General features: G+C 39.0%; 1 pseudogene; it reads left to right on the top strand.

Moving 5' to 3' along the window:
- The first annotated feature begins 7,172 nt into the window (after positions 1-7,172).
- LOC127679822 (40S ribosomal protein S24-like) lies at positions 7,173-7,572 on the top strand (annotated as a pseudogene).
- The last annotated feature ends 17,307 nt before the right edge of the window (positions 7,573-24,879 follow it).

The raw sequence follows: 24,879 nt of genomic DNA, 5'->3' as shown, positions 1-24,879 counted from the left end.
GTGTTACTTTCATGTGAGTGGGGGTGGTTTCATTTTAATGACCATGATGTAATATGGTTTGCAATAAACCCAGTTTTAAAAGCCTAACACTTTATATTTTAAAAACAATTCAAATTACAAAAAGAACACCAGGGCTTCAGGGAAGAAAGTCTCCCTTAGGAGGCAGCAGAATTCAATGTCCTCCTGAGATTATTTACTCCCAAGCAAAGTCTCCACAAAGCCATGGTTGCTGAGGAATTGTGGGGTGCACGGAGGGTTCTTGTCTCTCAGGCCCTTTGCCAGAGATCGTCTCTTCTGCTTGATAGGGAATTCTGTGTCAAGGGCATAAAAATCAATGCAGGTGATCAAGTGAGGTTTGTATGGATCAGAGCAGCAGAGAATTGTGTGACATTCTTCAGAGGTTTCATTAGCCTCCTGTGGATAAATACTCAGAGAAGGAAAGAAACACAGAGATTTAGTGGGCTAAGTCTGATCAAGAAAAGATGTCAAAAGAGGAAGGGAAGCCCACTCCTTCACTGCGGTCTCCATTTATTGTAGGACCCTAGCTAAGCACACAAAACGAGTGCCTTTCATTTCTTGGTCCCCTCCTCTGACCTCCGCCCACCCCATCTTGCCCTCTTTGGAACTCATGCCTTTCAGGTTACACGACCCTGGAAAATGAAAAGGAGTTAGACTTTCTGCTAGTGTTCTTCTAGATCATCCCCAGCTCACTTAAATGCCCTCCTTCTCAAGATGTATAGATTGTGTTTCCTCTTCCCGCAATTAAAAATAATGACATGGAGTGCTGGGGTGAGCTGTCTTTAGTTGCTTTCAAGTGTCTCACTCCTCAAAACTTCTTATTCTGACTGCCCAACTCTACTGCATTCTCAGGCATAGATTCTCCTCTATTTTTCCATTCTGGCAGTCAGCAATGGGCCGTAATTGACACATCATTAAAACCTACTCAGCCACCATCTGAACTGGAATAAGAATAAATTCCAGGCACAAGGTCCCAGCCAACCTTCCAGCTTTCAGTGACAAAGCCCCCCCCCCATACCCCCCATATCTCCCCACCTTTTTTTTTTTTTGGTCTTACTGCAGCCTGGCAACCAACTTGGAATAAAATCCCCATGGTGCTCTCACCACCTTATGTTTTCATAGTGGTGGCCATGTAAGCCCCGGCACTGCACTGTCGAACTTGCCCGTTTGCTCTGACAGCTCTTTCAGCATGGAGGACCTCCCCAGGTCTTGGGGGCTCTCTGTGTCCAGTGCTGGCTTTGTCATTTGGCTCAGAGTTGTTTGCTGAGCAGGCTATCCAACCTCGCTTTGTTGGGTGCCTTGCAGGAGAAGCAAGCCAGCTTACATTACCTGCTACAAGAAAGAGAATTCAGCAAGACAAGGGTCCATTGAGAACACACCCTACATTAGCTAAGTAAACAGTGTCATATGTGCCCAGGAAATGGCAGCTACACTGTTTGCCTGATTCTGTTTTCAGGGGCTACGAAGACAATTACTTCCTCATAAACACGGATAGATTAAACACACCAAGGCCTGTCCTTTTGCCATCTGCTCTTTGCTTATTTTATTTCAAGCAGCATGAGTAAGTTTTATTATCTGATGGGTGAAGGTGGCCCTGATTGCAGCTGAGCTCAGCTCCTTGAGGCTTCGAATGAGCCCAGAGTCACAGGGCTGACCAGCAAAGGGTGAGACAAACTCAATGGGTCACTGGTGCAGTTACCACTGCTGAGTCAGATACTGAGACATCAGCACTCAAGGTTCCTCCTGGTCAGAGTCACAGCCTGGGGAAGGAGTGGCACAAGACAACAAAGCCTGCACCTCACTTCCTTCTACTCCTCTAAGCGGCTATATTTGCATAATGTAATTTGCATAATGTCCATCCATTTGAGCTTCCCTGCAAAGCTGAGAAGAAATTTATGATCCTATGTTTTCAGTCTCAGACTTTTCTTGATGTTCTGTGATTTCCATCCTCATCCACTGCTTTTCTGTCTCATTTGCATAACAATCTTATAGAGTTCTGTCTCTGCCACCATAAGCGGGAAGAAACATTGGAGGAGCATTCCACTAATCCTTTTGACTTCTATGCCAAAACAAGGGCAGACTCAAGACACTTGAGACTTAGAAGGTGATTGCCTCAGCCACATAAAGAATACTCAAGACACTTACAGATGGGCACACCAGTCCGGGAGACCCTGTAATTCTGTGGACAGTTTTAATTTTGAGATATTGAAGTTTTAAAAGAAGTTGGAAAATATAATACAGAACAATCTTCTCACCCCATTTCCTGTATTGGAAAACAGCTTGTACAGCCATGATATCACATCCAGGAATCTTGACACTGCAGATGCAATGAGCATATAGAGTCTGTCCATCAGCACAGGGTGCCTTGTGTCACCTTTCCATAGTGACAACCACTTCATCCTCCTATTTCAGCTTACATCACTGCTAGTCTGATTATCTCTTCTGTAATTCTTTTTAACTTTTGAATATTATATAGGGTCTGGAGAGATGGCTCAGTGGTAGGAGTGCTTGTTGGGAAAGCATGCAGACATCAATTCAAATCCATAGAAGCCACATAAAACACCAAGTGTGGTCACTTACACCTGTAATCCACTGTGCATGGTAGAGAGGTGAGAGAATCCCTGGGGTTTGGTGTTGCTCAGTTTAGCTCCAGATTTAGTGATAGGTCATGTCTCAAAGCCTAACACTAAAAGGAATAACTGAAACAAAATGAGACAGGGTAATGAGGCAGGACACCCAGTCCCTTTTTGACTCCTGCACATATACATGAACACACACACACACTGAGAAATATTATGTAAGTAGAATTACTTATGTGTTTTCTTTTGAATGTAATTCTTTGAAGAGACAACTACGTTGTGTACATAATAATATTCAATTATTTTTCATTGCAGAGGAGTATTCCATGAAAAGGAATGAGTTGTCATTATTCACTAATTCACTCATCAAGGGACTAAGTCATTTTCAATTTACTTAAAAAAACTATAAAACTGAAAAACTATAAAATATCATGAATTAAATTTTCTATGACAATTTTCATTTCTATAGGATAAATGCACAGTTTCTAGAATTTGGTTTTGGGACAGGCTTGTGCTGTGTAGCCCAGGATGGCCATCACCGTCCTCTTTCTTAACCTCTGGCTGCTGGGTTTCTAGAGATATACCACCACACTCTGCTTTTGACGTGTGATGTAGTTGAATCTCCATTGTCAATCTTTCAGGGAAGCACTGGGTGACTGGACCGTCTCAACAGCTCCTATTTTCTACTTTATGACACAAAAGAATTGGTTCGCACCAGAGACATATGAGTAGCAGTTGTCTATTCTACTATCCTCTTTGGCCCTTTGACTAAGCCTTCCACATAGGTTTATAGTGATGTTTCAGTGTGATTGGAATCCACGTGTTCTGAATGGCTAATGATGCTGACCAGTTTTTCATGGACTCAGCTGCCATCCATGCATCCTGATGCTGCTTTGGTTTTCTGGTTTTTTGAGACACGGTTTCTCTGTGTAGCCTGGATGTCCTAGAACCAGATCTATTGCCCAGGCTGGCCTTGACCTCACAGAAATCCAGCTGCCTCTGCCTCCCAAGTGCTGGGATTGAAGGTCTGTGCCACCACAGCCCAGCCTATTTGTCCCCTTTAAAAAGATCTTTGGATATTTTGTGATTATGGCTTTGTTTACAGTTGAGTTTTGAGAGTTCTTTACCCTTTCTAGAAAATAGTCTTAATACATAAATGCATACATACATAAACATTAATCACCTTGTCCTTCGATATTCACCATATAATTAAAAGAGAAAAAGTCATCAGCCCAATGTTCATTTCTATTGCTCTGATAAAATGTCTTGACAAAGCTTAGAGGAGAAAGGGTTTATTTAGCTCAGAGTGCTTGGTTACAGTTCATCACTGAGGAAAAGGCCAGGCAGGAACATAAGGGAGCCGGTCCCGCTGCATCCAGAGTCAAGAGCCCAGAAGTGACCTCACAGGTAGCACTTACTTGCTTGTGCTCAGCTTGAGGTTTCCACTCTTGCACAGCGCAGGACCCTCTGGCTTGGAAATGGTACTGACACAGTAGGCTGGGCCATCCTACATCAAGGAATTTAATTAAGACTATCACCCTTAGTCATGCACTACAGGGCAACTCAGTGTAAATGATCCCTGATTGATACTCCCCGCCAGGTAATTCTGGGTTGCGTCAAGTGGACAGTTAAAGTTGCCTATCACAGTTATAAAGTAAGATAGTTACTTTAGTAATTTCCATATTTTAGATGCTTTTGGTATCAAGTTTAGTAAGTCTTAGTAATTATTTGCCTAGTCCTGGATCCCAAGATTTTTCCTATATTGTTTTCTAAGATCTTTTTAGTTTCATTTTTAGTTTTATCTTACATTATCTCTTACCAGGTATATGATTTGGTCCTAGGATTGTGTGTGTGTGTGTGTGTGTGTGTGTGTGTGTTTATATGAATGCATAGGTTAATTGTGAATGTGTGTAAAACTGTGTATGTGCATGTATGTGTTTGTTCTTATGACTTTTTGATTGTTCCAGCACTATTAAACAGAAATATCACCTGTTCTCCAGTGAACAGTTTTTCGCACACTTAACTAAACTATTGTACATGTTTATATTTGCCCATTTCTCATCTCTGTTATAATCCACTCATCTATATGTCTAACTCTCCACCACTATCACACAATTTAAGTAAATGTAATGAAATCTCCCAAAATATAAAAATTAAAAATAGAGCTGAGTTCAACTTAAGAACTTTTGAAGACAAAGTAAGTTCAGAAACTATAAACATTTTGTGGTTTTCCTTCATTAATATGAACAGCTAACTGGCTTGATATTTGCTACCATTGCTATTTGTTAAGCAGTAGACACATATTTTAAACATAAATACATATGATACTAATAAACAATGGTAATTGTTTAAAACTTCTGAATAATTTCAGTTTAATAGGTTTTAGTTTAAAACCTATTACAGTCAGGAAGAACACACCAGACAGATATTTTGAGATGTGAGTTCTCATTATTACTCTTCAAGTTTGTTGTACATATTGACTACAGAAAGCATAACAGACAGCACAATCCCTGCCCCAGATAGTTAAATAACAAATACAAATGACACTGTATGGAAAAAGGTATGAAGAAATATCAACCAATAATTTACAATTTGGGGGATAACATTGGGAATAAAGGGATAGATAAACCTAAAAATATTTAATACTTGTGACAGACATCAGCCAATAATAAAAAACAATGCTGGTATTAAATAACAGCTATGTCATTCCAACAGATATAAGCATCCCCACCTCCCAATTAGAGGACCAAATAATCTAGAAACAATGCTAAGAAGTTCATTTGGCTGTTTACCTCATGTACATAAAAACTCAAGAGATAATGGTGATATAGCTTATATTGCTATTCAGTGCCATCTTATCTTATGATCTGTGAACAAATACTAGTTGTTGGCCATATCAAGTTGATTTATATATATATATATACATATATATATGTATATATATATATAAATGAACAGATGTGTACAGATATGAGGAAACAATTCTTCTTTGCTTCTAGTGGGATACTTACTAATATCAATTATTTCTAGATAGGATATCATGCTAATACCAATTCTTGTTAGTTTTACAACTTCAGCATTGGGATTTTTTTTACCCATATGTATAGAATGTATTGGGCAAACCCAATGAATTCTCTTAACAGTAACGTTAACCAAAAAGATGTTAGCTTTCTATTTTGTCAAATGAAAGAACTCATGACCTTGATAGAGCTTAAGGCAACATGACATCCTACTGCTGTGGACCCTGCCAGACTCAACCCAAAGTAAGGATAAGGAAACGTTGTATGAGTTGTGAAATATTTTATTCCTATTGATAAAGACCATTCTGAAATGAAAGCATTGCAGAGATGCAGTTTATAAACTACATTTTTTAGCCTTGATTCCAAAACAGGAGCACTCAATAGTTGGTATTATGTTATTGTTCATTAATGCTCAAGGCCTATTGGCTTCCCAGGCAGAGATTTTTTTTGTTTGTTGGATATTTTTAAGATTTGTTTTTAATTATACCTTTATGTAAATGTATGTGGGTGGGTATTTGCAAGGAAATATAGGAGCTGGAGGAGACCAGAGTCATCTGGTTCTGTAGAACATCAGTTATAGTCAGTTATTAACTGCCCTACAGAGATACCAGGAGTCAAACATGAATCTTCTTAACCACTGAGTCATCTCTTTAGCCCACAAGTTGTATCCTTAATATTTTTCTAAAACCTAAGTTACTTATGCCCCTCACTTCTATTAATTTGCTTGTTTCACAAAACAAATTTTCTGCATTAATGAACTGGTTTATTGCTCTAACATCATTAAGATTTCCTCACACTACATGAAATTTGATCAAAAGTCATGAATTACATTCTGGTCATTTTCAAACCCAGAAAAGAGAAGTGTATTTTGTTAACTAAAGACCTGCTTTCCACAATATTAAGGTTATCAATATTATTTTATAATGTTCCTGCACACTTACACTAATAAATTATAAATACACACCATAAATCCCAATCCATCTCTGCTGTACTTCTATGTGGTCCTTTGTATATATTTGTTTCATAAAATACAAGATCAGGTCAATGGATGTGACTGGAATAAAACCAAGCAAAGAGAAAAACAAATATCTTTCCAATCCTCAAGTTTACTAAAGTGACGTACTTAAAATAGTCTAATCAGGTGAATAGTGAGACCTATGTCACATCAGGCCAAGAATCTTGACAAACAATTCAATTAGTTAAGAACATTACATTGGTTTAACCTTTTCCTGGTTTGTTGCTATGCAAGCATGACATCAGATTCAAAGTTATTACTCATTGGTGGTATGAAGTGACAATCCCACCATATTCTCATCAATATACAGCATTGACAGGCTATACCTCTCAGTGCTATATAATTTTTATAATGAGAGATAACAGGAACCAGGCTGGTGTTTTTGTTGTTTTTTATTTTGTTTTTGTTTTGTTTTGTCTTTTTATGGCATAGAGTTGCTTTAAAGAGGACAAAATATTCATGGAGAATAAATGAAAATTACTCATACAAATGATCTAAAGACCTCTCTTCCTCCTCTACAGCTCTAGCATCGTAGCCATCATGAATGACACACTAACCATCTGGACCAGGAAGTTCATGACAAACCGTCTGCTGCAGAGGAAACAGATGGTCATTGGTGTCCTTCATCCTGGGAAGGCAACAGTACCAAAGACAGAAATTCAGGAGAAGCTGGCCAAAATGTACAAAACCACGTGAGACGATATCTTTGTATTTGGATTCAGAACTCACTTGGGTGGCAGCAAGACAACTGGCTTTGGCGTGATCTATGATTCTTTAGATTATGCAAAGAAGAATGAGCCTAACACAGACTTGTAAGACATGGCCTTTATGAGAAGAAAAAGACCTCCTGAAAACAGCAAAGGGAACAAAAGAACAGAAGGAAGAAGATGAGGAGACTGCAAAGGCCAATGCTGGTGCTGGCAAAATGCCAAAGGAGTAGATCTGCAGTAACCTGATGTTCTGCTGTGATGTGCAGATTTCTGAGAGGACAAATAAATTAAATAGCTCCTAAAAAATTATCTAAAGAGTAAGTCTAAATGTTAGTTTTTAAAAGAACAGAAAAAGAAATCTAAGGACTAATATCCAGGAGAAAAAAAAGGAGAAAGCTGCATAGGTAAATGCATACACACTGAAAAAGGAACATGTGCACGTCAATGGAGTCTCAGTTGTGTTTGGAAAGATCCAGACAGCAATATAACCTGGAGAAGATAGGCAATTCCAGGAAGCACACTTATGTTTGCTAATGAGGAGATGGAAGGTTCTGCTGGTAACGTTGGAAGACACAGAGGCAGCTGGGATAGTGAAAACAGTAATCGCAATCTGCATTTGGTAGTGTCTATTAAGAGGAAAGTCCTCAGGGGAGGTGGTAGGACATCCCATTCTACCCTCATGTGCCGTTGGGGATGTGGCCAATGTACCTTCTTCCTCTGTTCTCCTGCAGCTTCTCCATCTGTGGCCCTCATTTGGCTCTTAGGACATACTGCCTTATATTGTTCTTTATTTCCTTAAGAGCTGGTCTGTATCCAAACAGCCTGTGAGCTCCTTAAGGACGACTGCTTTATAATGTCTGCCCCAATGCCTTACACATATCGCCAGGGTAGTTAACAGGCTAGAGGTAGCAACAGGAAAGTGGCAGTAGAAACAGCAAACACTGTGCTTTGCTAAGGACTCCGTATGCCCTTCATTTACCCACCATCCCAAAGTATCTATTAGTATCTATTATTATCTCTGATTTGAAAGTAAAATACAGACAAACAAGCAAAAGCTCAGAGAAGTTCAAAAGCTTGGGACTGGAAAGACTACGTCAGTGGCTATGTGCTTGTTGTGCAAGCATTAGGTCTAGAGTTAAGATCTGTGGTACCCATGTAAAAGTCAGACGTTATAGCAAGCATCTGTAGTCCTATCTGTGGGAGGGAAGAGGCAGGTAGATCCAGGAATCTTTCTATCCAGCCAATCTAGCTTCAATGGTAAGTTCAGTGAGAGACCTTGTCTCCAAAACTAAAATGGACACTGATAGAAGACACACAAAATTGATGTCAAGCCTACACAAAAAGCACACATAGGTAAGCATAAATGCATGAGAATGTGCATACCTATGTACCCCATACATGCAGAGTTAAACACCTTTTCCCTACGTATGTAAGATTCACATGATTAAAAGATTTCAGATTTGGAAAATAAAGTCCTTTATTATATGCAATATTCTACATATGTAACTGGCATATACGTAAACTAAAAAGATTAAACTACACTAAGATGAAGTCGCAGAATAAGGTTTTTTTCTGGTCTAGGACTTTCAGCTCTCTGCTCTAGGACTTTAGTAGGAAGGGCTGACAATCACTCTCTCCTTTATGTTTCTTTAACAGATATCTAAACTCTAAACAATGAGGATCTTATCAGCATGTGCAGGGCAAGTTACTCATGTCTGTCCCCAGAATCTTCTGTTGTCCTGAGTCTTGTAATTTGTCACCAAAGCAAAATCCCTTATGTCTAGGGGAAGTATGAGGTCACAGCAGCCCTGAGAGCTTGTGGGCCTGAAAAGCACAAGATTCTAACCAGCATAAATCATTCAGAAAATGCCTGTCAAACAGACCACCCACTGAAGCATTGACCAGAGGCCAGACAGCATGATCAGATAAAAATAGGCACATGTTTAACTCTGAATTTCATCTTAGAGGAGTTTAATCTTTTTAGTTTAAGTATATGCCAGATACATGCATAGAATAATGCATGTAATAAAGGACTTATTCTTCTTCAAATTCAAAATCATTTAATTAGGCATCCTGCATTCATTTTTGTTAAATCTGATACTCTTAAGACAAGAGCACAGTTCTTGTGGTGTAGAGAAGAAATACAATTCTGAAATAAAATGTGAAAGAATATTCCAGACACCTTTTTAAAACTCAGGACTGATGTTCAAGAAGAACTACATGCTTTGCAGATCTAGAAGGGATTTTCTTGTTTTGGTTTGGTTTGGTTTTGGTTTTGTTCTGTTTTGTTTTGTGTTTGCTTGTTTATTCTTCTCTTGTACAATTCATCCCAACTGCAGCTTCCCCTCCCTCTATTTCCTGCAGACCTCCCCTCTCCCTCAGATCTACTGCTCCTCAGTTTCCCTTCAGAAAAGAGCAGTCTTCCCATGAGTATCAACTAATCACAGCACAACAAGATGCAATATGACTCCCCAGAGCTCCCAGGGACGAAACTATCAACCAAAGAGTACACATGGAGGGATCCATGGCTCCAGTGGCAGATGTGGCAGACAGTGACCTTCTCTAGCATCAGTGAGAAGGGAGGCCCTTCATCCTGTAAAGGCTCAATGCCCCAGTGTAGGGGAATGATAGTGGGTGAGGAGGGAGGGAGTGGGTGGTTTGGGGAGCACCGACATAGAGGTATGGCAAGGGGGTGAGATAGGGGTGTTGCAGAAGGGAAACTGGGAAGGGAGACAACATTTGAAATCTAAACAAATAAAATAACCAATAAATAAAATAACAACAAAAAATAAAATAAAGATGGCATAAACCTTTCTATCAAGGCTAGATGAGGCAGTCCAGTAAGTATAAGAGTCTCTAGAGCCAGCAAGAGTCATAGATGCCTCCCTCCCACTGTTAGGAGTCCCGGAGCTAAACGGCCACAGCCTGTTTGTGGAGGACCAAAGTTTTAAGTGTAAATCATAATAATTTTTAAATATTCCTAAATTCTCTAGCAGTGTCACCACTCTGTCTTTCCTGCACACACACACACACACACACACACTGAAAACAATATGCCAAACCTTCTCCCATATAATCAATGTAACTTTATAAGTTTCTCAGGCAAATATTGCAAATTGCAATAATCATTCCTTCAACTTCTCTCAGCACCGCTATCTCTCTAGTCTTTAATAGAAATCCTGAAGGTTTTGAAGAGAAAACAACTTTGAAAGCCCATGGGAAAGGCTGCTCTCCATGATCACGATGTGATTTCTCTGCAGCCTTGTCTCAGTCTGAATTCTGCTCTCAGAGCATGTGCCTGGGTTTCCATAGACAGTATTTGTCAGAAATCAAATGTACTCTCTTACCAAGCCCAGGCAGGACCCCAGCACCCCAGCATGGAGATGCTTCTTACAAGTGATGGTAGCTAGAATGTCTTATGTCCAGGAAGGATTCCTGCAGGCTAAGAACTTGGACTCCCATGTTGGCTTTCTTGCTCCTGTCTCTTTCCCAGGGGTCTCCTTCACTGAGCCTTTAGTGTTTTGGAGTAGAACACTGCAATTCTGTTCTAAGAGTCACATCATTAGGAAAAAGATTCTCAGTCAAATATTTATAACATGGAAACATTAATGATAGAGGAAAGAGTTAATACCCCAAATCCATATTTATTTGACCGTCTAAAGAGTGTCTTCTTTTTGCTTTCAAAAATATTATTAAATTATTATTATTATCATCATCATTATTATTATATAGGGTCTCATGTAGTCCAGGCTGGCCTTGAATTCATTATGTCACAAAGGATGATAATCTTCTGACCCTCCTGGTTCCTCTTCTTTCGTGCTGAGATAACAGGCAACCATTCATGGTTTATGCATGCTAGGAATGAACCCAGGGCTTCCTACATGCCTGACAAGTGCGATACATAATAACCTAAAACCCCAGTCATGGAAATGATTAAAAGTGATGTTTTGCTTAATAGAAGGGCCTTATCTACTTGGTGTTATATCTATAGAGGGCATGGTTTCCTCTGAGGGTCACCATTTTGTAATGTAAGTCATTTAGAGTGGCTCATTTTCATGACCATAATGCTGGTCTATAGAAGTTTTCTGTGTCATCCATCTAAATGGATCTCATTAACATAAGCACATCTTCTCAGAAGATGCCACGTTTTAGAAGAAACCTTGTGGACTATGAGTCAAATCTTCCCTGTGGAGCATGGGTATCCCATGCCATTGATCTCCCCAAGAGACATTAAATCCAACCTGCTAGCAGTCTTTTTGGTCACTTACTTTCTCAAAAAAGAAACAATCAGTCTTACAAATTTAGGGGGAAAAAAAACAAACAAACAAATTGAAACTGAAAGCAAGTACCACTTAAGTAGCAAAACAATGTTGATTGAATTTCAGCAAAGGCTTCCTAACTGCTGGGAATGAATGCCTGTGATTGGAAGCCTGAGCAAATGTGAATGCAAACATTTACTGCTGAGATTAGTTTTGTCCTCATATAATTTTAGTGTTTCAAAATCAAATTTTGCTGCTAAGTTATAAGGTTGACCAGATGCCATATTTTGAAACATTCTATCTTCTTGCTTTAGAAGATCTTTGTTTAGGAAGGACTTGCTGGATAGTTGTATGTCCTGATGACCAGCAATCTCCCTAAAAGTTCTCGAGTTCTATGGAGCATTAAACATGTAGAAAGACATCAAAGTTCTGATATAATCAGTGCTGCGGCCCATGTGTCTAACAGTAGCTTTGCTCTAAGGTAGTTAAAATATTCCAGAGTCCAGGAATGTCACAGGGATATCTGGGAACTGTGAAGAATGTCATGGATAGGAGCATGAAATTTGTTTTCGACATACATGTGTTTTTTATCCTATGCTGAATGAATCCAGCACAATTTTCTCTTACAAATTGACTGTAGTTTACATTTCACTGTACATTCCTTCCAGAAAGAAAAAGAGAGAGGACAAAAAACAACACTGCAATGCTATCGGGCTCCTGGGTATTCGGGCTGGAGGACTCACACGTCCCAAAGTCCAGTACTTGATCCTTCTCAGTAGGTGACCATGAATTCTCATTTTCCTACATACCTTCCCTGACCTTTAACCTTCTCACTTACATACATTGCCACTAGAAAGAATAAGTGTCAATGCCAAAACTTAATAAAATACTTAAGTTTTTGATGTGTCTTTAAGGAGGAAGTATGAGGCATAGTAGAAACTACTGTAAAATGACTTTTTATGGTTATGGGCTCTTTTCCCAATGATATTTGCATACTTAAAGAGACACAGCTGAATGGTGTTATGAATGAGCTCTGATATATGCTACAGGAAAGCACAGTGGTGAAATGAGTATGAAGATGACAGTGGGACAAGGTACTGCATCACAGAATGGACGTAGGTGCCTTCACTCAGATGAATTGGGGATCATTCTTTTGCCTGTCTTAACAGGCATCCCAGCACTCTGGGAGGCAGAGGCAGGTGGATTTCTGAGTTCGAGGCCAGCCTGGTCTACAGAGTGAGTTCCAAAATAGCCAGGGCTATACAGAGAAACCCTGTCTCAGGGGAAAAAAACAACAAAACAAAACAAAACAAAAAATCCCAAACATCCATGCTTGCTATGTGTGTGTACGAATGGTCACATAGTCTCTGTGAATCTCAGTGAGTCAAGATAGCTCTGTTCGGTGAGTCTGTCCAATCAGGGTCTGATATCTATTGCCATGATTGTGGGTCTTCAGATTAGATATAATGGAGAATCTGAAAGAACCCGGAAGCAATTGCCCCCAACTACTTTATAATAAGGTAAGCAGAAAGATAAGTTGCCACATCCTCTATGCCTTCACATCTAACATGTATATCCAGTGCTGTTACAAGAACTTATGTCAATAAAGATACAAGTTACTGAATTATTTATACATCATTTCTATTAACTTACCGGGATATATTTTGTAAATTACAAATACTTTCCAAAAGCCTAAAATCATTTAGACTAATTAGTACATTAGGCAATCTGTGTAATTGATTTTTAAATGAATAGGTCCCTAAGTGAATTTTGAATGTCCTATAATAATTAGTTTCTAATAAATAGTATAAATAAGTGAGTGATTAACACATTTACAAAAAATGCAGTTGCTAGATGGGTTAGCCAATTGAAAAGTCTTACATTGGTTCAGATTGTCCCCTAGAATGCTGAGCATTTACTAAGTCTAACTCCCATTCTTATAAACTAGAAATTTTATACATCGCTACCTCTGAGTCTTTGGTCATGAATGCGTGTGGTCACTTACCTTAATAAATATTTTTACTTTAAATATAAGCCTTACCCTTAGTTTCCCTAAAGATAGGAGATCATTTTGCTAAAAGTTGTTTACACAAGTTTTATGAAGTATGTGTGTGTGTGTGTGTGTGTGTGTGTGTGTGTGTGTGTGTGTCTGTGTTGGGGTTGTTTTCCAAGACACTGTCTTTTAAGTTGCCGTGTGGCTGCATACAGGAGAATTCATGGTCACTTGCCAAATATTAATCTTCAGCACTTAGTATCTTTGGCTCAAACCCAATCTTAGCATCTCAGAATCTGTTAAGTTTTCCTTCTTCTAAAAGGCAAATCAAAGCTTGAGAGCTACTCTGACATCCTTTGTGCAAATGGAAGCAACTGAGCAGAAAATGTAAGAAAAAGGAACAAAGTCCTAAGGAAGGCCTGCATAGTTATGTGCGGATCTCTGTTGTTTATCCGTATGTCAAAATGCTGCATGGTTTTCAGGGAATGTGTGCTATTGGTTAGCCCTGTACCACTAATTCTTGACATTTTGGGTAATAGATTCCAGGCTTCCTTTGGGGGGCATTCTTTCTGAACCATTAGATTAAGCTTGGTGGCACTGTCAGTCAAGGAATTCTGTCCTTTCCCTGTTCATGTGGCAGGCACGTGAAAGGGGAGGGGCTATGTCTGTGTGCCTTGGTCCTGCAGTCCTGCTGGCTAAGCCTGACAAGCCACCCGCGCATTGCACATCTATGCTCCCTGCCTGGCTGCTGCCCTCTCTCCTGCCTGGTTTCCAGCCTCTGCTTTGATCTTTGAGACTTTCCCAGATTCTTGGACCAAATTATTCTTTTTTAAAACAACTAATTTCTGCTTGCTGCTACTTATATCCCAAAACTCCAAATGACAAGATTTTTCTTACTTTTTGATTTTTTGAGGACTAAAAGAACATGTATAGAAAAATAGTACTGAAAGGATAAAAAATAATACAGCCTAATTCTAATGACCCCAAGAAATCAGTAGTTTAAAATGCTATCTCACTTTGTTAGAAACTAGGTAAAAAGGTCACATTCCAGAGCCCGCCCTCTGTTTAGACCTAGCAGAAAGGCCTTGAATAGGTGATCCTGGCCCCATAGGGTAACTAGAAATGGGCTAAGCTTATCTTGCTTCTGTAAACTTATGCCATTACCCCTAAGCAGGAGTTCACGCAGCTGTAGACATTATAGAAAACTAATTAGTTCACTGAGCGCGGGCTCCGATAATTCAAACTGATTGGCCTACAAACTATGGAGTGGTACAAATCAATTGGCTCGCATTCCATGCTAAGAAATGATTGGATTGTGATTCGCGGACTCTGTCGTAAACTTATAAAAGCTGTCTCAATTCGGCACTCGTGGTCCATAGTCCTCTGACCCTGCGTGGTGCACAGCGGCTATGGAACCCAGAATTCTGGAAATAAAGAAATCCTCATGCTATTGCATCGAGACCACCGTTTCTCGCGAGTGATTTGGGTGTCGCCTTCCGGGGTGTGGGGTGCTGGGGTACCCTCGGTTTTTGGGGTCTTACAGACTTAGTAGCTACTCTGAGGTAGCATCATTAATGTTTGTCCCAGGAAGTATAATTCAGACACAACCAGAAGAAAACAATAAAGCCTTCCATGTCTTCTGATGCTCTCTGCATTCACTAAATCTAATCTATGAAGCATTGATGTCTTAGTTAGATTCCCACTACTGTGACAAACACCATGACCAAAAGCAACCTGTGGAAGAAAGAGTTTATCTTCATCCTGCAGTTTATAAACAGTGCATCATCCAGGGAAGTCAGGGAAGGATCTCAAGGTGTAAAGTTGGAAGAACCAATGCAGAGGCCATAGAGGAGCTCTGCTCGCTGGCTTACACCCCATGGCTTGTTCAGCTTGCTCTATTATCCCATTCAAGACCACTAGCCCATGGGGAGTAGCACGCGAAGTGAGCTAGGCCTGACCATATGCATCATTATTCAAGGAGATAACCCACAAACTTACCTACTGGCCAATCTCATGGAACCATTGGCCAGTTAAGATGCCCTCTTTCCAGATATGTCCAGGTTTGTGTCAAGTGGATAAAACCCACCCAGTACAATTGGTCTAGCTAGTTAGCTCAACAAATCCCAGAATTTTTTTTTTGGGGGGGGGGTGGGTTTTGGTTTTTTGGATTTGTTTTTTTCGAGACAGGATTTCTCTGTATAGCCCTGGCTGTCCTGGAACTTACTCTGTAGACCAGGCTGGCCTCAAACTCAGAAATCCACCTGCCTCTGCCTCCCAGAGTGCTGGGATTAGAGGAGTGCACCGCCTGGCCCCCAGAATGATTTCTAACTAACTATTGCTATTTTTTTATAATATTAGATATATCATATTTGATTGAATTGTGGCATGGATTGCTGTATCTTGTACAGTTTTTAGTTTGGTTGTCCCTACCTAAGTCTTCCCTTTCATAATTGCTATATTTAATCTTTCTAAAGTGCCCTTTTTAGAAAGAACTAGGATGATAATCGTGTGTCTCAGCAGCATGCATCTCTGTTTCACTTCATTGGGTCCACGTTTTTCAGGAGGATAATTGGTTTCAAGTCTTGTGGGGATAAAGAAGAGGGTATGGCAAGCCTTGCTTTTTCAAATGGTATAAACTCCAACTTATATGTAGGTACACAGATTCTTTCTGTGTATATGAGTTTGAACCTCAAAAGGCAAAGGACCCTTGGTAAGGTTCAGAAAGATATCTGTTGATGTTTCAGAACAGTTTCTTGCCACACTGTCATGAATTTTGATTATTTAAGGGGTCAGTATTCACTATTTGGAAAGTCATATTCTTATTCCATCGTAGGAATCTTATTCCTGATCGAATACAGGAAAGGGCAGATTTGTTGAGTTGGACTGCTGGAAGATGGGTGTCTCTGTGAGTCTTTCTAACCCTATGGTCCCTCACACCCAAAGCACCTGTCTCGAGCATGGTGAGCTGCCTGGAGCTTGTGTTTGGAGGCAGGGTAATTGGTGCTTTCTCATCTTCCTCACAGATGTTGTTCATTAACCTATGACTGATTTGCTGTGACCAAGAAAAAATGGATATTCTACTTATATATTCCAAGTTAGCGTTTTTTTTAGGAACCCAAACACCAATTACAGTATGATCCAGCCCCAGGTGAAGCCTCTGGCAAGCGCCTCTGGGACACAAGGCTTGAACATTCCTTCACAGCATATTTCGTTTCCTAACCGTATTTGGCTGTTCTCATTACTTGGTGTTTGAGTACTTGATCACTTGGGAGCACAGAGAGATGAGCCAGAGAGTCCATGGGAAATCATGCTGGGATTACAGCTTTGACCGAAAATGATGAGTTTGCACACACATAATAGGAAAACACCCTATTATTCCCTTGATAACCCTTTCTAGTATCTGGTATATATAACTTCCCTATACAATAGTTCTGGGCTCAGTCTGAGCTGGGAACTCAAGATAGTCCCAGTTTCCAAGTACTATTTTCCAATAACACTGACTTAGAAAAGCATCAAACTCAGAATGGAGACACGAGTTTTTCTCTGTGCTTTAACACACAGTCTGTAATGCATTTAAACTCAGAAACTCTTATTCTTCCTCTTCCAAATGATTAGTTTGACGATCAGATACTATATTATACTGAAATAGCTCTTTTAAACTATAATTCATTCAACTAATGTAAATTATAATTTTCTCATTAATCTATATACATTTTAAACCTGATTTTAGTGAAGTTTAATGAGGAGGTTGTTTCTTGTAATGCCTAATAAATGCAATCAAAATAACACTTAATGGTAATGTTGGGTAAAAGCCACATGCAACCTACTTATAAAATTCTTCACCATTAAGAAAGCAACTTAAATAATAAACATTAAATAAAATTAACATAAATACATAATCATTAATCAAATAATCAATGTTACTAATATAATGTTTAAGGATTGAGGTATTACGTTAGTGAGTCTGGGAAATTTTTATCAAGCCTGCTGCAGCCAAGCTGACCTCTATGCACCTAGCATCCAGTGAATGACCTTGCACAGCAATGGGACACACATATGCAGAGCAAAAGTATCCAGGCTGGAACTGGGTTTGCTGCATATGCATTGATCCTATTCCACAGCTTGCTTCTATATCATGTTCATTCAAGTGGCTCTTTTCGTAATACCTCTGCTGCCCCCAAATCCAACCAATTTAACTGGACAGGTGAAAATATCCTGAGGCCAGTCTTCCTCTCTCCTGTACATGTCTACTATACTCCAGCAAAGAAACATCTCTATTTTCACACTTTCTAAACCCAACTCAAATGGCAACTGCAAATCCAGCATGGTAAGGAAGAAAGAGATCTACACAGAATTTCCTAATTTCACCCTTATTGTCTAGACAGAGGAACCACCACCGGCAACTCCATGTATTACTGAACTGAAGGACATATGAAGGGTAGGAGGATGAGAAATGCCAATATTAAATCTAGTGGAGTTCTATTACATGATGAGGAGAGGTAAAATCTAAAAAGGAACCCAATTTCCCCAAATGTGGGACACATAACACTATCATGAAATCAGGCAAGTTTTTCTCAAAGGGTAAGAAAGGATATGGCATACAGACTCCATTTTCATTTGGTTTATTCTGTAGATAAAGCTATACCGAAGGCATCTGAAAGTGTCCATGATTCTATTTATTCTAAGTCCCAAATGGACCCTTTCAGAGACGCTAATTCAACATGATGCCTCTACACAAGCGTCACATAGGCTCTTACCACAGTCCTTGGAACTACATCCTTTTCCCTCTCAAATCCACCACATTCTGCTTCGCACTATAGTTGACTTTCGATTAGTGATTGGAGGATACTGAGACAATGGTGGATCATCGGAACCACCTCCAAATACAACCACCATAAATCTTCTCTTCAAAGTCAAGTGGTCAACATTTTCTCATCACCTGTTTTCCCCCAACAACAGGACCAGATTCATTTAACGCAACTGGTTACGAAGAGTAATGTTGCAGTGCCTTCAACTAATTTCAAAATGCTGTTTTTTTATTTTAATGTTAAGCATTTTTTTCATAATTTAAAATACAGTCTTTAGTAAGACTAAAATTGTAAGTTTTGAAATTAGAAAGCTAAATATATAAAATACTGAAAACTGAATCAAGTACTCATAATTGAGTACTGGGTCTCTTTCTACAAAACCTTAATACAAAACAACAGATTGTAATAGCCTCATGTGGGATACTTTCCACTAAGGGTTAATATCCCAATGATTTGAAGTTGACCCTAACCCTGAAAATAGAATGGATGATGAAGGAAATTTCCCCCAATTGTCTCAACATATAGAAATCTGTGAAAAACACAGATGCTTCCTGCATTTCCTATGTTCACATGGTCACACACACTGAGGGTCAAATGCTCTAATATCTACCACACTAATCTTCATATCAGAGTCACAATCTCCATCTTAACAAGTCTGCCCAGGAATAATCAGCTCTCACAGATCCAAAGTCAGCATGTTCATAAGCAAATGCTCTCCCTTTTCATTGTATCCGATTGCATAGTCTGTCTCTGTTTATATTTTGAATTGTATTAGCTTATTTTCTTGTGGAATTGATCTGCACTGAACGCAAACTGTACATAAAAGCAATAAATGTCTAAAAGAGAATTAAGGATAATTTTTCATTAGCTTACACCTAAGACATCATTTCTAAGGAATAAGACTATATAAAATATTTTATTAAGTGTTTGAGAATTTCATGTTTTGTATTTTGATTAATCCAACCCTCTTCCCCTTCTCCTGGCCCATCCCTACTCAATACTCACCCAATTTCTTGCTCTCACTATTTTATTTATACTTTTGGGTATCTGGCTCTCTATGGGAGTGTGTTAGACCTATCAGGGACCATACCCATAAAGAAAACTAACTTTTCTCTTCCTAACAACTGTCAATTGCTAATGGGCATAACTTGTCAGACAGATGTTGTTAGCACATGAAGTTGCAGCCAGATGAGACTGACGTTTATTCCTCCAGTAGCATGCAAAATCTTCTTAGAATAAATATAAAAAATATAAATAATATAGAGTTATAGATATAGGTATAAATATAAATAAATAGAAACATATACAAAAATAGTTAAAATGGAGTTACCTTCTAATAGAAAAACAATACCTTGACCAGACACCACTTGCTAACAAATAAAATGCCCAGTGTCATAACTGGGTCGCCTTTAGCAGAGTTGCTGAACAATGTGGCTGCAGAGACTCTTAAATATTGTAGGTTGTTACTGTTGTTCTTGGTTATCCTTCAGACTTATCAGTAAGATTTTATTGCTGAAGATATCAAAACTGTAAACTTCAGTAAAAAGTAGGATACTTTTTTTATTTTATGATATCATACGACCTTAAAAATAAAGAGAAGTAACATTAATTTTAATCTAATTAAGTATTATAAAATAAATTAATACAAATTAGCACTATTTCAAGTTCTGAAAGAAATGCCTCACTACATACAGAGCTAAGAATAAACATGCAAATTTTTTTTTCTTGGTGGAAGTGACAATCTTAAAACAGGTCAGTGACTCTAAAGAAAGAGGTCTAACTTTGTAAGCAGAGTTTTAGGGCCAAAGCCAAGGTTCTAGGTTAGGCTAGCCACCCCAGCACAGCAATTAGACAAGCAATGATGAAAAGCAGAGAACAAGATATAATCAGTGCGGACACTGGGAGGAAGAGATTAGTGGTCCAGTGGTCCAAAACCATCTTTAGGATGCAGATAGGATCTTCAGGTTTAAACAGGGGGAGAAGTGGGCGTGGGTAAGAAGTACACACTGCTAAGTAGCCTCATCAAGGTTTATCTCTGTATCAGTCCCACCCACCAATGCCTCAGCTCAGGTCTTGAAAATAGTCTGAAAAGGGATAAGACAGTTTAGTGGGCTGAGTCAAGCAAAAGTCTGAGCCAAAGGAAAAGACCAAGTGAAGGCTAAGACGCTGGCCTGGCCTCCCGCCTTTAGTTACCTTGTGGGTCCAAGGAAGGAGTCAGTGTTTGTTTTTTAGCAAAAGCATTTTCAAAGTGCCTGGCAAGTTTCACAGTGGGTAATTCACTTCATGAAGAAGGAACTTGGATCCATTAATGACTTATGACAACAGCACAACAGCAAAAGGTACTGTCCTTGTTATGTGATGTAAAAACAAACCAGACTTCCATGATTTAAAGCTGGTGGGAGACAGAAGCTGCTATGTCAATCCACTGGGAGACAGGAATCTATGCACATGACAAGAGTTGGCCTTACTTTTTTATAGGACTGTCTTTGCTGTATTATTTTTTTAAATATTAAAAATGTTGGTTGTAAATTAGCTATATCTAAGCATTAGCTATTTAGACTTCCAAGGAAAAGGGGGATTCTCTTTATCTCCTAAAAATAGCTTCATATAAATACACACACACACACACACACACACACACACACGTATATATATGAGCTATTTACAGTTCTGGAAGAACAAATTATATATAATTTGACAGGAAAGGAAAACAGCTAAAGTCATTTCAGTTTAACATGTGTTTTGAATTATTTTCCCATTTAGAAATTATCTAATTAACTAAGTTAATAAAAAGAGGCATTAGAATTCTACTCTTATTCAGATAATTCCAAAACCCTTGGCAGCTATTATTAAATGAAGGGACTATTAGTCTATCAATCATGTGACAGAAAAACTTCAGAATTTTGTTGAGCTGAGTAAGCAATGCAGACAACTTAGAGGAATCTACTCCAGAGTTCATTTCTGAACCAAAGGCCCTGTCCTGTCCTTGATAGCTCAAGAAAGCAAAGTCATTACATAATACAGTAAGCAAATTCATCTCTCCTTCCATACTTTGTCTCCACCCAATTGGAGACTAAATGTATATACATGCTATAATCATTTACATACAGGAAACATTGTAACACAATAATTCTTGGGAGATATGTTTTCTTTTCTGCTATTTTGCCTTCATTTTTTAGTGTATTTAAGGTCCTAAGAGATGATCACTCACAGCCATAAGGGGTAGGTGGCCTGCAGTGGACCCCCTCATGCCCTGGCACTTACCAAGACATAAAACACATGACTGCTCAAGTCTTTTATAAAAAAAGACCTAACATCTACCCGTAACCTACACACATCTTTCTGTATACTTTTAAATCATCAGAACTTAGACCTCTTACTAAATGTAAACTACTGCCATGATGTATAACAATTTTAAAATGACTGTAATATTCAAATACACATTTTAAAATTTAATTTAATTTTGTTTCTTTTATTTGGGAAAATATTTATTTAATTTATGTCTATGAGTGTTTTGTTTGCATGCATAAACGTATACCATATACATGCCTTGTGCCTACAGAAGTCAGAAGAAAGTACCAGATGGCCTGGAATTAAGTTATAGATTGTTCTAAGCCAGTGTATGAATGCTGGGAAACAAACCAAATCTTCTGCAAGAGCAGTAAGTATTCTTCATTGTAGAGCCATCTCCCCAGATCCTCTGTATAGTGGGTTTTCTCTGAGCTGATTGACTTAGCAGACATGGAATCTAGTGACACAACGAGCCAATGTCTAGCTACTAACTCCATGATCATTTTAACCTTAGTGTCTCTGCCCTGTACAGTCTTCAAGATGACTCCATTAACATTAACGGAATCAGTCCTTAAGCCCCTGTCAAAGATTGACATCAGCATCCTTCCCTGAACATGGCCATGCCATCGTTTTGTTTCTTACCTCATTTGATGTACCAAGCTGACAGATCCACTTGCCCACCCCCTTCCACTTCCCCATCTACTTCCAGACTGAAGGAGGCAGCACTCATTCCAGGCAGGCAGATAAAAGGTCATACACAGGTGAGAGATAGGCAAGGTGACCTGAGACAAAGCACTTAACCCAGCACAAGTGACAGTGTTCCTGCAGCTTGTCAGCTGAGTTCCCCCCTTAAGTTGGATAGAAAATGGAAACCTGATGAATCAAGTTGAGCTGGAACAGGCAGAACATAGGGAAAGATGAATGATGAACTTCTGGGACACCCAGGTGTTCTGGCTACAGTTAGCAGTCTTAGTTTCCCTGGTCAATCTTTCACTTTCATTCTTAACCACACACCTTTAAACACGCCTCCTTTCCTTTACGATATCTTAGATAAGTCTCAAGATGTGGCCACCAGTATCAATAAAACTCCTATTAGTTTCATAAAACTGGTGTACAAACTTTTACCCCATGTGGGTCCCATTCCTTTACTACAATATTAAGGTGTCAATAGAAAGCCAATGAGGAGTATGCTGGAAACCCAGCATTGCCAGGATGACTGAGGCATCCCTGCTCTGTGCCCTGATTCTCCAGGCACGTGTACCTCATGGGGCCCTGAGCTCTACAACCCACCTCCCATGCATGAGTCAGCTTAGGAATATAAGCACATTGTCCTGCCTCTTTACTCTTAAAAAAAAAAAAAAGGATAAATAAACACAAGCAGGCAGAACTCAAGCTTAGCCCACACCCAAAGCAAACAAAGAACATAATGCTCTCATCTCCACCAGGAACTGTCTCTAGTTCATGAACGTTTGAATCACACAGAAGTTTGGGACGCTCACCCTGTGAGGTTTACAGGGCTTTAACCTCCCTGGATGACCTGTTTCACTGGGTTAATTTCTTGAGGTGTACTGCATCCAGCTGTGGGGAAAAGAATCTCTCTCTCTCTCTCTCTCTCTCTCTCTCACACACACACACACACACACACACACACACACACAGCCTTATCTCTATGGACTAAATGATATCTGAGCTACTAAGCTGACCAGGCAGTGAGAGTTGACATACATTACTTAGATGTCAAGCAACAATCAGCTACATTTTGCTTAATGGCATTGATAGGTTTTTACAAGACTACATTTAGGGTAATTACTTATATTTACTTAGAAGTAGTGTAGATGGGATAAGATGTGGTTTATTGACACTCCAAGTTAAAGACTGGAAATACAACATGGCAGGTATATCTTAAAATAGCCCCTTACAGTTGGAACAGAGAAAGCCTTCTTTATTATGAGGAATAAACACTTAGGCTCTATGCAAAGAGAAAGGCTAGTTCAACAGAACCTATGCATAGAGATGTCTCTAGTAGCAATGCGCTCTGTGGGTTTGCTCACCTTACTCTACTCAACCAAAGGGCCAAAATATGGCCACTGTTCTGTACGTACTATTATGTGCCAAAATATTATCTAACTCATGCCAGTCTGCCCCCTCAAACTCATTTAAACAGTAAATTCAATAAGGTTGACTTGATTGTTTTCAGTTGTCTCTTGCTGTTGGTGGAAACCCCCAGGACAATCTACCTGCTGGTTACTTCTCTCTCCCATGTGTGCACAAATGATTACATGACCCATGTATTCCAGAACCCCACGTTATTTTCCATATGATGACATTAATGTTTCAACTCAAACACTGAAATGGAAAATATTATTTTAAAGTTTTCTGTTGAGCAGATTTATCATATAACCCATCAATTCTTCTCTGCAAAATCTACCCAAAAGAACTGGAACTATCCATCTCTATAGAGATACACACAAAGTTACTCATAGAAAATTTATTTATAGAGACCAAAAATGTAATCATTGTCACAAATCAATGATCATCAGTTAGTGCATATATAAACAGTGGTATATTATAAAACAGAATATTTAGCCATAAAATGTGTGGGATATTAATACATATTATACCATAAGAGAGTATAAAAACTATTATGCTAAATGTAAAAGAAGCCAAGCATGAAAAGCTACAAATTAAATGATTGTACTTCTTTGAAAAATGCAGGAAAAAATGAGTAAATACAAAAAGTAACTTAGTTGTTGCTTAGAATTGGGAAGAGGGACATATTGGTTATGAGCATTTGGAATCCCCAAAGTTCTGGAACTACTCTAACTTTAAACTATGTCAATAGTTGCCCAAATTTGTAACAACATTTGAGTTAACTGATTGTCACTTTTAAAGGGGGTAGATTTATTAGGGTACATTGAAGTGGAAATGTAAGGATCCTTTGGAGAGTCAGTTGTGTTGGATAGTGTTTTGCTGGGGCAAACACATGAAGGACTATTTTCCTGAAGTGGACACAGGTGAAAGGAAAGCTAAGGCAGACTCATGAAGTAACATTTGGCTGAAGTAGACACAGAATGTCCTGCTAAAGCAAGCACATGAAAAGACACATGATGAAAAATGCTTTGCTAACAACATGCATGTATTGGTCCCCTTACATTGTGTAGTTGAGCTCCATTTGTGGAGACTCTA

This window comes from Apodemus sylvaticus, chromosome 3, assembly GCF_947179515.1.
Source record: "Apodemus sylvaticus chromosome 3, mApoSyl1.1, whole genome shotgun sequence".
Classification (NCBI taxonomy): domain Eukaryota; kingdom Metazoa; phylum Chordata; class Mammalia; order Rodentia; family Muridae; genus Apodemus; species Apodemus sylvaticus.
Note: the sequence above shows the minus strand (reverse complement) of the source record. Positions and strands in the feature narration are given on the sequence as shown.